This window comes from Camelus dromedarius, chromosome 8 (genome assembly GCF_036321535.1).
Source record: "Camelus dromedarius isolate mCamDro1 chromosome 8, mCamDro1.pat, whole genome shotgun sequence".
Classification (NCBI taxonomy): Eukaryota; Metazoa; Chordata; class Mammalia; order Artiodactyla; family Camelidae; genus Camelus; species Camelus dromedarius.
The window spans coordinates 40,431,767-40,444,940 of record NC_087443.1 but is presented as its reverse complement, the minus strand read 5'-3'; positions in this window follow the sequence as shown (position 1 = coordinate 40,444,940).

The following is a 13,174-nucleotide window of genomic DNA, read 5'->3' as shown; positions in this document are numbered from 1 at the left end:
CTTGTTTATCTATTCTGCATATGCCTGTCAGTATCTACAAGTTTTGAAATCCCAGTCTGTCCCTTCCCACCCCCTGCCCCCTTGGCAACCACAAGTTTGTATTCTATGTCTATGAGTCTGTTTCTGTTTTGTATTTATGTTTTTTTTTTTTTTTTAAGATTCCACATATGCATGATCTCATATGGTATTTTTCTTTCTCTTTCTGTCTTACTTCACTTAGAATGACATTTTCCAGGGACATCCGTGTTGCTGCAACACCTGAACCCCAATGTTCATAGCAGCACTATTTACAATAGCCAAGACATGGAAACAGCCTAAATGTCCATCAACAGATGACTGGATAAAGAAGATGTGGTATATTTATACAATGGAATATTATTCAGCCATTAAAAATGACAACATAACACCATCTCCTCTATCCATTCTTCCTGACTTTCCTCTTTCTCTCTCTCTCTCCTTCCTATGGGGAAAAAGACAAGAAATCCAGACAAAGAAAAACAAAAGGAAAGGATTTGCTCAGTATCAAGAATCCAGGATTGGACAAAGTCAGAGATAGAATTTGTAGTCCCTAGTCCTTAGACTTTTGCTGAGACAAAAATCGATGACAATGGCTGTGCTGCAGCCTCCCTCCCAGAGGACCCCAAGGCCAGGTACATCATTAGGGATTCAGATTTTTCTAAGCAAGACTTTCTGGCTCAAAGTCCTTAAAATCAAGGGGGTTCTGACATCTTTCTGAAGATGTTCTGCCTCCTTTCCTCCCTTCTTCCTTTCCTTCCTTCCTTTATTAGTGGCGAACATTTTATAGCATGAAATAACTTAGGTGATGAATGATTGTGCTAAGGAATCTCACTTACCTTTATAATTATCTGGCCATGCCCAATTCTTTTAATAATTATGCCACGAGATTAAGTCATTTTGGTGACATTTACATTGCTTTCCATAGATCAAATACCTATTTTTTTATAGGTAAAGTATTTAGAATGAATTAGTTCTAACTGTACCGCTGTGTAGTACCAATGGTCTAACTTTTAAACTGGCCAGCACACCCAGGATATTCAACCTTAAGGTGAACAATGTGTTAAATGGCTCTGTCGTCAGAGGAACATATGTTTTCCAATTTGTCTTGGGCTTCAGAAAGGCAGTGAGGGCATTTTCTGCAGCTGCTCTTGTATATTAAATAATTCTACTTTTCTCTGCCCTTTGGTTAAAGTGATCCTGGTTCAGAGGAAGCAGTAGGAAAGGATTCTCACCACTGGCCAAGTGTGAATTTGAGAAAAAGTACATGGCTCATTTATCACTGCCATTTAAAAACCTACAGTCAAATCAGTGTAACATTTCTATCTTTAAAAGCTTTGCCACCAAAAAGATTGGTTTTTTTTCTTTCTAGAGTAGGCAAATTAGGCTCTTAAGTTGAGACAAACCTTTTTTCTATCCCACTCAAAACCTTCTGAAGAGCTTCATGATGTCAGCAGTGTTGGGAAATTTAACTGAGATTTAAGTGCTTAATACTAGAGTTAAGTTTTGAATTCCCATAGAAGTAATGCTTTTTCCAGAGTTCACATAGTAATTTCAGATCTGTGACATTACCAAGGAGTCATGAGATCATAGCAGAGAACGAAGGAATCGATGAGGCCTTCATGCCCAAGACTTTCTGTTTTGTCTTAGTTGATTGTTTTCTTCTTAAAAAGCCCAAAGCCTATATCCCCCAAAGCATTACCTTCTGCTAAAACATTGGCTTCAACCTTAAAATTTCCTGCTTTTGCTATGGTTCATAGTAATATAGATTATTTATTTCAAATAATGTACACTCTCTATTTCAATGACCCTCTGGATAACTCTGGATAAGAACTTAGACTAAGTGTAGAAATAGACAATAAGTGGTTAAACCTGGGACACAGGCCAAGTCTCATAATTCTTATAATTATATTCCAAAACCCTGTGTCAGATGTAAGAATCACGTGACAGAACCGTGGGCCTCTACTCCCTCACAGCTGCCAGCTACTCTTAAGTCTTTCTATTCAAGAGGATGATCTCCTCAGACCAGAGTGTTTCGGCCAAATGTGATGCTTTTTCATTGGATCCTCCAAACAAACAGTAATCCTGAAGCAAGAGAATTCTTTCTCAACTACAACAAAGTCATTCCAATAAAAGCAATGGAAAAGGCACAACCACTACAGACTGAACATTTTGTGCTCCTTTTCTCTTGTGCATGAAAAAAGTCTTTATGCTTATACAAAAAGGATGCTCCTGATTTATTGTCAATAAGACTTGTATTTTTGGTCTGTACACCTTGATTCAAGTTATCTTTATGCAGTAAGCATTTACTCAACTTACTAAAAGCCTGGCACCATGTTGAGTGCTTAGTGAACAGTTCTTACTGTGGGAGGCAGTCCAGGCTGCCTGATGACTCTGCAATCACCAGGAACTTAGATTCTCTTTACCTAGTTGTTCTGCCATTATCAACACTTGACTTCCACCTCTTGGTCTAAAATGGCTACTCAAGCACCAGCCATCACATCTATTCTAGCAAACAGAAAGAGGGAAGGAGTGAAAAATAGCATGCCTTCTCTCTACATCCTAGAAATAGCACATAACACTTCTGCCTACATCTTATTCACCAAACCATGGTCACATAGCTGGTCACACCTAGCTCCAAGGGGAGGCAAAAACAGTCTTTATTCTGGAAAGCCACGTGCCTGCAACCTGGAAATTCACTAACCAAGTAGAAAGAGAGGATAGTGATTGGAGGAAAATGAGTGTTTTCTGCTTCAGGTGTCCAGATGAGGGAGAGAGAATTTTATCTAGAAAGGAAAGAAGGAATGGAAGGCTTCCTGGAGGAGGCAACATTTAAGCGAGGTCTCTGAAAAACACAGGAATATGTTAAATACAGAATCAGAGGAAGCATTATATAGGCAGAGGGAGCAGTGTTAAGAGTTTGCTTTCAGGAAAGCAGCCAGCCTGAGTAAGGAATGTAGTGGATCAGCAGAGATCAGGAATGGCGTTTCTCTGCTCAGTGCTGACTGGAGATCTAAAGGAAATCTCAATATCTGAGCTACTTTGTCTAATCACATGTGTGACTGCTAAAGACTGAATTAGCACATCATGCCCACAGAAGTGAAGAATAATTTTTAAAAAATCTATTGAAATTTTTGCCCATGTGCACTGAAAAGGATAATCACTTGTTAAATTAGGAAAGATGTTCAGAAAGTTGATTAAATCTAGATTCTGACTATGACAAGTAACAAGTGTGAAATAATCATCTCTAAGACCATTTACGCACATGTTCACTTACTAAGCATCATAACAGCATAACATCTTGCTCAAAAACAAAGGAACAATTAGTCCTGAAACAGAGGCACAGATAACCCAGGATGGGCAGTATAGCACAGGAAAAGTAATAATAATAGAGCAGATACTTATTGAGCACTTGCCACATGCCAGGCATGCTCCTAAGTGCCTGGCATGTTGTAACTGATTTAATCTTCATACCGATGCCATGAGTTGGGTTTCTATTACTTTCTCCATTTTTATAGACAACACACTGAGGCTCAGAGAGGTTAAGTAACTTGCCCAAAGTCCCATAGCTAATATGCAGGGAAACAGAGACATAAACCCATGCAGCCTGGCTCCTTAACCACTCTGCCAGGTAGTAAAACAGAATTGGGTGTGAGATGGATCCCAGCTCCATGACTAACTAGCAATGAGACTCTTGGGAAAGTTATTTCATCCCTCTCTGTCTCAGTTTCTCAGTTTCTGTGATTGAATGAGAAGCTGTATGGAAAAGATTTAGCCTGGGGCCTGGCACGAGGTAGGTGCTCAACAGTTAAAAGGCTGAACAAGGCTGAGTCATTCATTGCAAACACTAGCCCATATTTAGTCCTTAACCATACAAAACAAAAGAGAGACTGAAAGCTATTTCGGACATGCGTCAAATTCTCTCTCAAAAGAACAAAATTTCTCCTCCTTCCACCAATTTACCCTGATCCCCTGAGGTCTGTCTCTCTGCTAGTTTTTGAGTTTGAGCTGCTTTTTATAGCCATCTGCTACAGTGTTGTGTAACAACAAACAATATACTCCTAAAAATGTTTACAAAAGCTTCTTACATTAGTGCTGTATATTTTTTCATTAAGCTGTGACATCGCCATTGAAAAATTATTTTAATCATTGCAAACTGAATTACACAAGGAGAAAGCATAAAGAGATAGGACTTAAAAGGCTGAATGTACATTAATTGCTTCAGCTAATGAAAGAAACATGACTTAGCCACTGCACACAACATGAATCCTAAGATGCATGGACAATTGACTATGGTAATAGAACAAGTATTAGTGTGTTACATCTGAAATCCTCATTATGCTTTGTGCAGCAAAACCCACTGTGTACCTGCTGTTCAATGTGTATTTCCTCCTCTTGACACTGAGAACTAATTATAGCACCAGGCACAGGCCGAAAGCACCTGACCTATGCTTCCACAGTTGGGGGACCTTCAAAAACCCTGCAGTTATGTCTGGTAACTCTTTTTCTTTTTTTAAGGTGATGACTTTTGCTGTTGGTCAGAATGATTTTGGAGTATCCCAATGTTCCATAGGCAGTTTGAATTAAAATATGAATTATTTAAATATGCATACAGTTTATTTTACTTACATTGGGATCTTGCTGTATCTCCCTTGGCTCCATAAACTAGTAAATTATTTAACTCAAGGATAATTTATGGCACATATTCAAGATGCTGTCCATTGACTTTTTTTGTCCGTCTTTTCATTTCATGAACCTTAAAGATGATGAAGGAGTGGCATTTAAGAGATAGGAAGAGAAGTGAATGTCTTATTTTTACTCTTCATTAAGAAACACATAGATTGCAAAGAGACTATTAGTAGATAATAAACAGGTTGTATTAACCTACAACCTTCTGTTCATAGACTAAAAATACCACTCTGTTAGGACCCTGAGTGAAACCTGATACAACTAGAAGTGTCCTCCTACACCCACCCCTCGCTTTTTTTTTTAAACTTTGAGGGCACCTCTAATACTTCAAGGGATATGTAATTATATGTCACAGTTGGCTTAATCTAAAATAATTTTTTTTTATGAAAATGTTTCTTTTCTGATAGAACTAGAACTGGAAAGCCAATCTTTTTCTATTTTTGTATTTTATCCTACATGCTGTCTTTCTGTTATTTTTTCAGTAAAATTTTGGTTATGGTCAAATATATTTTCTTTGCATTTATTCTCACACGTATTATATAAATTGACTTCTTTGACACCAACGAGCCTCAAATTTTAGACAGACATCAGGGGCTTGCAGAGTTCTTTAAAGGTACTTTTGGAAGCTATCCGGGAGCCAAATCAGCATAGGCCATACTTCAACAGGGAGAGTGTGAATTGAATAGAAACTGCAGGATCTCAGCAAGTATCATTTTGAGTAGTTTTGTACTAGGGGGTGAATATGAAAAGGGGAAATGAAGGGACATGAATAATGAGAAATGGCTTCCTTCTCCTTGATCTCTGATTCCAAAAGTTAATGCACACTAAACTGCCTGAACATTTGTTTTTATAAATTTAATATTCAGAATCTATTCCCCAAAAGATTTATTACATTCCAGGTGGGTCCTGGAAATCTGCATAGCTTACATGCACCCCAAGTGGTTTTGAAGCCGATGACTTGAAAATACTATAGAGACTAGGAAGAGGTGTTCACTTCCAAAAATTAAACCATTTTTAGTCATTTCGTTATGCAATAAATATTTAGGTGAGCCCCTACATCTCACCCCAAATCTCAGCCCTCAAGGAGCTGGGAATGTGCTGAGGGAGAGTGAAAGTATCCAGGTGCAGTTCAGCAAGATTGGTGCTACAGTGGTGTAAGAGTGGGGTGCTGAGCAGAATGATGTACAGGGGTCGCCTAGCCCAGTCTGGGGTATCACAGAGGGCTGGAGAAGACAGTGTCTGAGCTGAAACATGAGGGATAAAGGAGAAAGTGGGAAAAGTTAACCAGTTCTGTTTTTAGCTTTTGGCAAAGAGGCTGTGGGTCATGGGGGTAGGAGAAAGGATGGGAAATGTGAACAAGAGGTCAGAAGGTTGAAGAACTTGGAAGACATATTTTCAGGTCTCAAGGAGCTTCCGCGAGAATTGGGGAGAAAAATGATAGCTGATGATTTTGGTAATAGATGAAGACAAGAGAAGCGATTTCCTCAGAAGTTTTTTTGATTAATTAATAATTGAATAAAGCTGGCTGACGGTGCTACAGGATTTCTCCAGTCAAAGTATCTAGACTCTTCCAGCAATAAAATTCTGTGATCCTTGATGTCATTCTATAGTGGGAAAAGAAGGCTTCATGGGAGGTATAAGGAGTCAGCTGGACCTTGAAAAAAACTGGATAGATTCTTGTAAGTTATTATTTTGATATAGTTTTAAACTCAGAAAAGTTGTAAGAATAGTACCAGAAGTCACCTTATACCTTGTCCACATTCACTGATGTTTGCATTTTGCCTCAGCTGCCCTTGTTCTCCCCCTTTCTTCTCTCTCTCTCTCTCTCTCTCACACACACACACTCACACAGGTAATTTTTTTCTGAACTACTTGAGATTAAGTTGGAGACATTTTGCTCCTTTATTCCTAAACACTCCAGTGTCTGTTTCCCATGAAAAAGGACGTGTTCTTACCTAATCATAGTGAAATAATCAAACTGATGATATTTAACATAATATCAGCAGTACGTACTCAGCTGCTGTCCCTTGTCTCAATCACATGCTTTACAGGTTTTTCTCTCCCAGTGCAGGATCCAATCCAGATTTACACATTGCACTTAGGTATCTCTGTAATTGTCCTCTCATTTTAAACAGTTCTTTAACTTTCTTTGCCTTTCGTGATCTTGACTTTTTTTTTTTTAAATGAAGGGTTCAAGACATTTATTTTGTGTAAAGTCCCTCAATTTGGGTTTATCTAGTGTTTCTTTACCGTTAGATTCTGGCTATACATTTTTGGAAAGAAAGAAGTTAGGCTGTATCCTCCTCAGTGCATCTCAGGAAGAGGTACTTGCTGTAGGTGTGTCTCAGTGTTGGTGATGTGAACACTGGTAACTGAAGATAGTGTCCACTAGACTTCCTCGATATAAAATTATGAATTTTCCCTTTGCAGTTAACAAGAATTTTGTGGGGAGATATTTGGAGTCTATGTAAATATTACGTTCCTTATCAAACTTTCATCTGATAGTATGAGCATCCATTGATGACTTTCTAATCCATGGTTGCTTCAGGATTTATACTGCTATATCTATTACTGTAAGAAAGAGCTTTTCTGGTTTCCCCATCTATGTATTCATTTACTTATATCAGTATGATCTTAGGAATTTTATTTTTAAAAATAAGTTATAATCCACTATTGTCATTATTTATTTTGAAGTTCAAACTGTCCCTGATTTTAAATCTGGGAGTTTTTAAAATTGGTTCCTGTGTCCTTTTGATAGTCTCTGTCATTCTTTAAACTGTTCCTTTCTGGAGCAGTGTAGTCCTCTGGGATCATTCTGTACTTTCCCTGTCCCCAGCCCTGGAATCTGCCTTTTGTCCAAACTGCACTGGTTAATAATACCAAAATTTTGATGTATTCATTACTATTGGGATATTATTGTTTCTAATTCCTTTGATGGACAGAAATTACGTATATTTGTCTCTCTGTATTTAAAAAACCCTGAATTCATTTGGATAGTGATACATTCTAGTTTTCTTGCCTCGTGTTTATAAACTCCAGTCTCCAACAGTGAGAAACCTTGCTCAGAATGAATACATTTTTTTTTTAAAGGCAGAAAGAAATAAGAAAATTTCTCTGACCTTGAAGAATCTGTGAGACATCCAGGTGGAGAAAGGTCTGGCTCTGAGTTATTTCTACCAAAGGAAAAATTACCTTTAACTTATTGCAACTTATAGAGTGGTATAAATGCTAAGAAATTCAAAGCTGCAAGATCTACATGGGATTAGGGGTTATCTATACGTAGGTGTGCCTCCCAGTTTCTTCACGATGAAACTGTCATCTCTGTCTTCATTGTGCAGGGTGGGGATTTCCCTTTGTGCAAAATGATGTCAATAACTCCTTGCCTTCAATGTTGAGATATTTAAGACCAAACTCTTGTTGAACTATTTGCAGTTGATATCAAGTTTCTGCCCCTGGGACTACAGATTTGGCACTATGTCCTAAAAAACAAAACTTGCCTAAAACACCCTCTTTTTCAATTCATTTTGATAAAGAGTTTATCTGTCAGGTTAAATGGTAAAACCTCTTTAAAACTTAATTGCTGAGCCTTTGTGCAGGAATTAAGAAATGTCTTTTGATGACTTGTTTCCTTTTATAATCCTAATTATGGCAGACGGTATAGTGCTGGTCCTTGTTGAGCAAGGTTCTGATGACGATGATTTTTTTGTGAGCAATGAAAGATTACTTGAGACTATAAAACCAGGTGCCCGAGTACTGGAGGACTGCAGTTTATTAAAAAGAAAAGCCATTTTCAGATCTTCGTAGTAAGCTGTGGGGGCTGCACAAATGTTTCCAAGTTAGGCCAAAGGCTATTTGCTTCTTATTATGGGAGAGGGAACACTGGGTACCAGATGAACAAATTCTCTCAGCCTAGGGACATGATAATATGTCAATTGGAAAGAAAATTTTCCCTCTTTCAAGTGATTATTAATTGCAGAATTTAATGCTTTTCCTGAAACCTTGGCCCAAAGATAATACAAGTTGTTTCTTATGGAGTTACAGACCTTGGAAGAACTTCACCCGGTCACATGAAAGGCCTCATGATCTGAGTCTTGAGTCTAAAAAATATGTCTGAAGCAAGGAAGTTAAACCTTCATATCAGAACTAGCTCCTTTTGCCTTTTGACAAGAAAGGCAGGGCGGGTTGTGAGGGCTGGTTCCAGAAACAAACGTTGTTGTCTATTCAGTGAAACATCTTTCTGAGCTCATTTTTCCTTTATATCAGAAGAACTTTTGGGGGCCTGGGCCAGGCTGATCAATGAGTGAAGTGGGCACTGCTTCACGTCCTCTGTTTTCCGTCTCCTACCATCTCCCTCACATGCTCCCCAAAGCCTGACGCTTCATTCACAAGGGACCCCTCCTTTTGTTCCATGATGATTTTGTAATACAAACTCCCAAATCCTGCACATAAAGTGCCTAACATGGTGTGTATCACATACAGAATAGTTAATGTTCGGCAGTGACAATGATTATTTTGCATTGATTAAAGTTTCTTCACAAAGCTGGATGATTGAAATGTCATGTCATTTCCTTTAGATTCCATTAAATATACCCTCCAGTCTCCTTCATGCTGGTTGGCAGGAAATCTGCTCTCAGTTATTATTTGACCACCCCAATCTCAATCCTTGGGACCTAAGAGAGAAAAAACTAATTGTCTAAGCATATATGGCTGCTTGAGTTTAGGGGGCTGTGCGCATTTCTGCCCTCCTTGGTCCTGGGGACTGTGGAGCACACCCTGAAGCCAAAGGTCCAGCCTCCTGGGGGCCAGTACTCAGTCCCCTCCCCTGAGGTCCTGCACCCTTGTTGTGGGAGGCGAGAGCTCAGGCCCAGCTCTGGGAGGGCCCCTCAGAATCTGCTCTGGTCGTGTGGGGGTTCTCCTTTCTCCTACTGTCATGTTTGCAAAGGCTCTCTCCTTCACATAGTAGGGTTGCCAGATTTAGCAAAAACCAAAACAAAACAAGTCACCCAGCTAAATTTGAATTTCAGATAGACAGTGAAGAACTTTTTAGTCTAAGTATATCCCCTTCAATGCTTGGGACATAATTACACTAAAAAAACTGTTCCTTAACTGCAATTTTTTAATTTAACTGGGCATCCTGTATTTTATCTTGTGACTCTATCCTTAGAGTTCCTGCTTTTCAGAGAGCTAGGAGCAGAAGTTGTGCGTAGGGTTCAGTCTTTCAGTGCAAATCTTCATTGGGGTAGAGAGAAGAATAGACCAGTCTGGATAGACTTAGAAAGGTACGGGGGAAAACTCAGCACGGACAAACACAAAATAATACCCCCAAATAATTCTATTACTTTCATCATGATCATCATTCTCATCATCACTTATGGTGAATGTCTGCTTAAGAATCCATCCCCTGGGGAAGCCAATGTTAATAGTTCTTTCCCTGAGTACAGCTGTGATAAACATAAAGGAGGAGGAAGTAGGAGGCACAGGAAGTCTTCCAGCTGAGGCATCCGGACAGGAAGCAAGGGGAAGAGGTGTAGAGGGGGTAGGGACAGAAAGGCCACCTTGCACCCCACAGCTTCACTGGTTGGCCTGATGCAGGTAGCATGGGATGCAGAACTAACCCTGACCTGATTCTATTCAAGTCCCGGTGCTGCCACCGTTCCCAAGCTGTGTAGCCTAGGGCAGGTTGCTTGAATTGTCTGTGTAGCTCAGACCTCTTTTCCAAGATTCAAACCCAGAGTGTTTCATAGGTGCCACAAAGTGGACCTGTGCAGATGTGAACTCCTCCTCCTCCTCTCTGGGCCTGCCCTTTCTGTGTTCTCCAGGTTAGCACAGTGACACCGCCATTTGCCCAGGACACCTGCCAGTTATCCCAGGCCTGGCCGTGAAGGCTAATCTCCCGTGATGGCCAGAGTGAGTCAGGGTCACTGGGCTGGCTAGGCACATGTCCCCTGCCTCCTTCATTGCTGCCACAGGTGAGGACACTCTCAGATATGAGAGGGCACATTCGTACTTTTTCCAGGAGGACAGAGCCACCGTGAGGTGGCCAGAGAGAACAGGAAATGGCTCTTCCATACATTTGGAGGGAAAATGGAATGAAATATACTCCCGTACCTTTTATGATGACTTTGTAATAGTCCACTCTGCGTCCCTTTTCTTTTCTTTTTTTCCCCCAAACAAGGGTTGAATTTTCTTTAATTGAGGTATAATTGACATATGGCATTATATTAGTTCCAGGTGTACAACGTAATGATTCGGTATATATATGGTGATCACCACAGTAAGTCTACTTAACATCCAGCCCTCCTTTTTTTGAAGCGACTAGAACAAGTCTCTGTTCCTGTCTATCAAAATAGCTTAACAAACAGAAAATCATTTTACTTTCTTTTTCTCCATGGACATTTTACCAGGAGATGTTGAATAAAACTAGGGTGGCAGGGCATTATACTAGGGGCTATTTACACCCTGAGAAACTTGTGTTTTTCAGAACTCAAAAATACGTGTTAGAATATACCACAATGGCAGTTTCCTCAGTAATAATACCCCAATGAGCGGAAAGTTATTTTAAAGGAATCCATTGAGATTAGAGTAACAGAACAAGGTAAGAAGGCATCTGAAAATAATTAACCAGTCTTCTCTGCTCTTGAAATAGCTTCTCTTCTCCAGGAACACAGAGGAAAAGAAACCAAATAATAGGGGGAAAGATGAGAAAGCACAGATTACTTCACAGGTCTTGCTTTGAAAGACAGAGAAAAATCGTTTCTAATGCATGCCCTTTCCTAGTTGTGTCACAGTGAGGCCTGTGGCAGAAGGATGGGAGGAAAAGCAGGGGCATTAGCCATGTTTGAAGAATTGTTAAATTGTTGGGAAAAGGGGGGAAAATCTCATCTTAACAATCCCAGAGAAATACAACTTACGGGAGAGGTTCAAAAGGGCCTGTAGAGTGAGATCAATTCAAAGTAATCCTAGGGAGAAACACACACACACACACACACACACACACACACACACACACACACACACACACACACACTGTCTCTATCTCTCTCTCTCTTTCCCTCTTAATTTTTTTACGTATTTATGTATTGTATATAAAGTGATATGTGTTTAAAATAAAATATGTATAATACCAGAACACAGAATGTAAACTTGTGACACTCCCCAAATAAAAACTAGATTCAGAATTAGGTTTGGATCCTCAGCCAGCTGTGTCAGGTACCTGGTAAATGTGATAGGATTTGAATAGAGAAGGAGGTGTCTTCTGTCTTTTGAGTTCTACAAAGGGCCAGCTGGTGTGTATATTTGCGTGTGCACAAGCTTATAATTCTTTCCTTTATAGTTTGCAGCATCTCATTCTGCTTGTACCTCTCAGATCTTTAGAGAGAGAAATAGTCTGGAGTTGATAAAGGCCATTGCAATGCTGGATCATAGCCAAAGCTGGTCAGTGAGTTTAAGATGTTTGTTAAGAAATGGTTTACTATTGAGTGTCTGGTAGGTGCTAAGTAACTTTGTCAGGATAATTTGCTAGTTCAGAATTTTATTAATTTTACAAGTAAGGAATATGGTTAAGTCACTTACTCAGGGTCATATTTCACCTCCAAGTGACGAAGCTGGAATTCTGCTTCATAGTGCAAAATCTGAAAAGCCACCATCGTTTCCTTGATACTGATGACATGTATAAGTGGGTAGGAACACGGACTCTGGAGCCAGACTGAGTTTGAATCCTGCTTCTGCTGCTTTCTGGCTGTCTTATCTTGGGCAAGTTACATAACTTCTGTGCTTCAGTTTCCTCATTCAAAAATGGGAATAACATTATTAAATTACATAATAAGGTTGTTGAGTGTGTTGCTGGTAGATGTAACAGGTGTCCAGGTTCTTGTCCTACCCCAAAAAGAGATGAGACACAGAGGTTAAGAAAGTAAAGTGAGGATTTATTAAGGGATAGATAGTACACTCTCAAGGCGAGAGCGGGCAGGCTCAGGTGAGCGACTAACCTGAGTTTCTTTGGCAAGCTGGTTACCTGGAGTGTAAAAATGAATGGGTGGAATATTCATTGGGGAGGGAAGGGTTTGGGGTTGTATTCCCAGATTTTCATCCCAACTACATCTTCCCAAAAGGAGGAGGGATTTTTGTCCTTATTTAGTCTGATCAGAAGTGTCGTGGCATCAGTGCATGATGGGTACTTCTAATCTGCAAGGCTAATTTTATTGAAATGAGGGCATAATGAGCAAAAGGTTACATTCAGACACTGGAGATTCCTGCTTTTTCCCACCTTTCTTTGTCAGCTTCCAGGCCACCTGTCACCCCAAAACGTGTGACCACTTACCAACCCACAGGTTCCTGTTTTTCTTTCTCTGCCCAGGGACCCCTGGTGCTTACATGATGTAGGGTTTCCTGCATTTAGCCTGTGCCCCTCCTTTTTGCCCAATTCCTGTCCTCTGGTTTGCATCCCCCTTTCTCTGCTCCTATCTAGCTA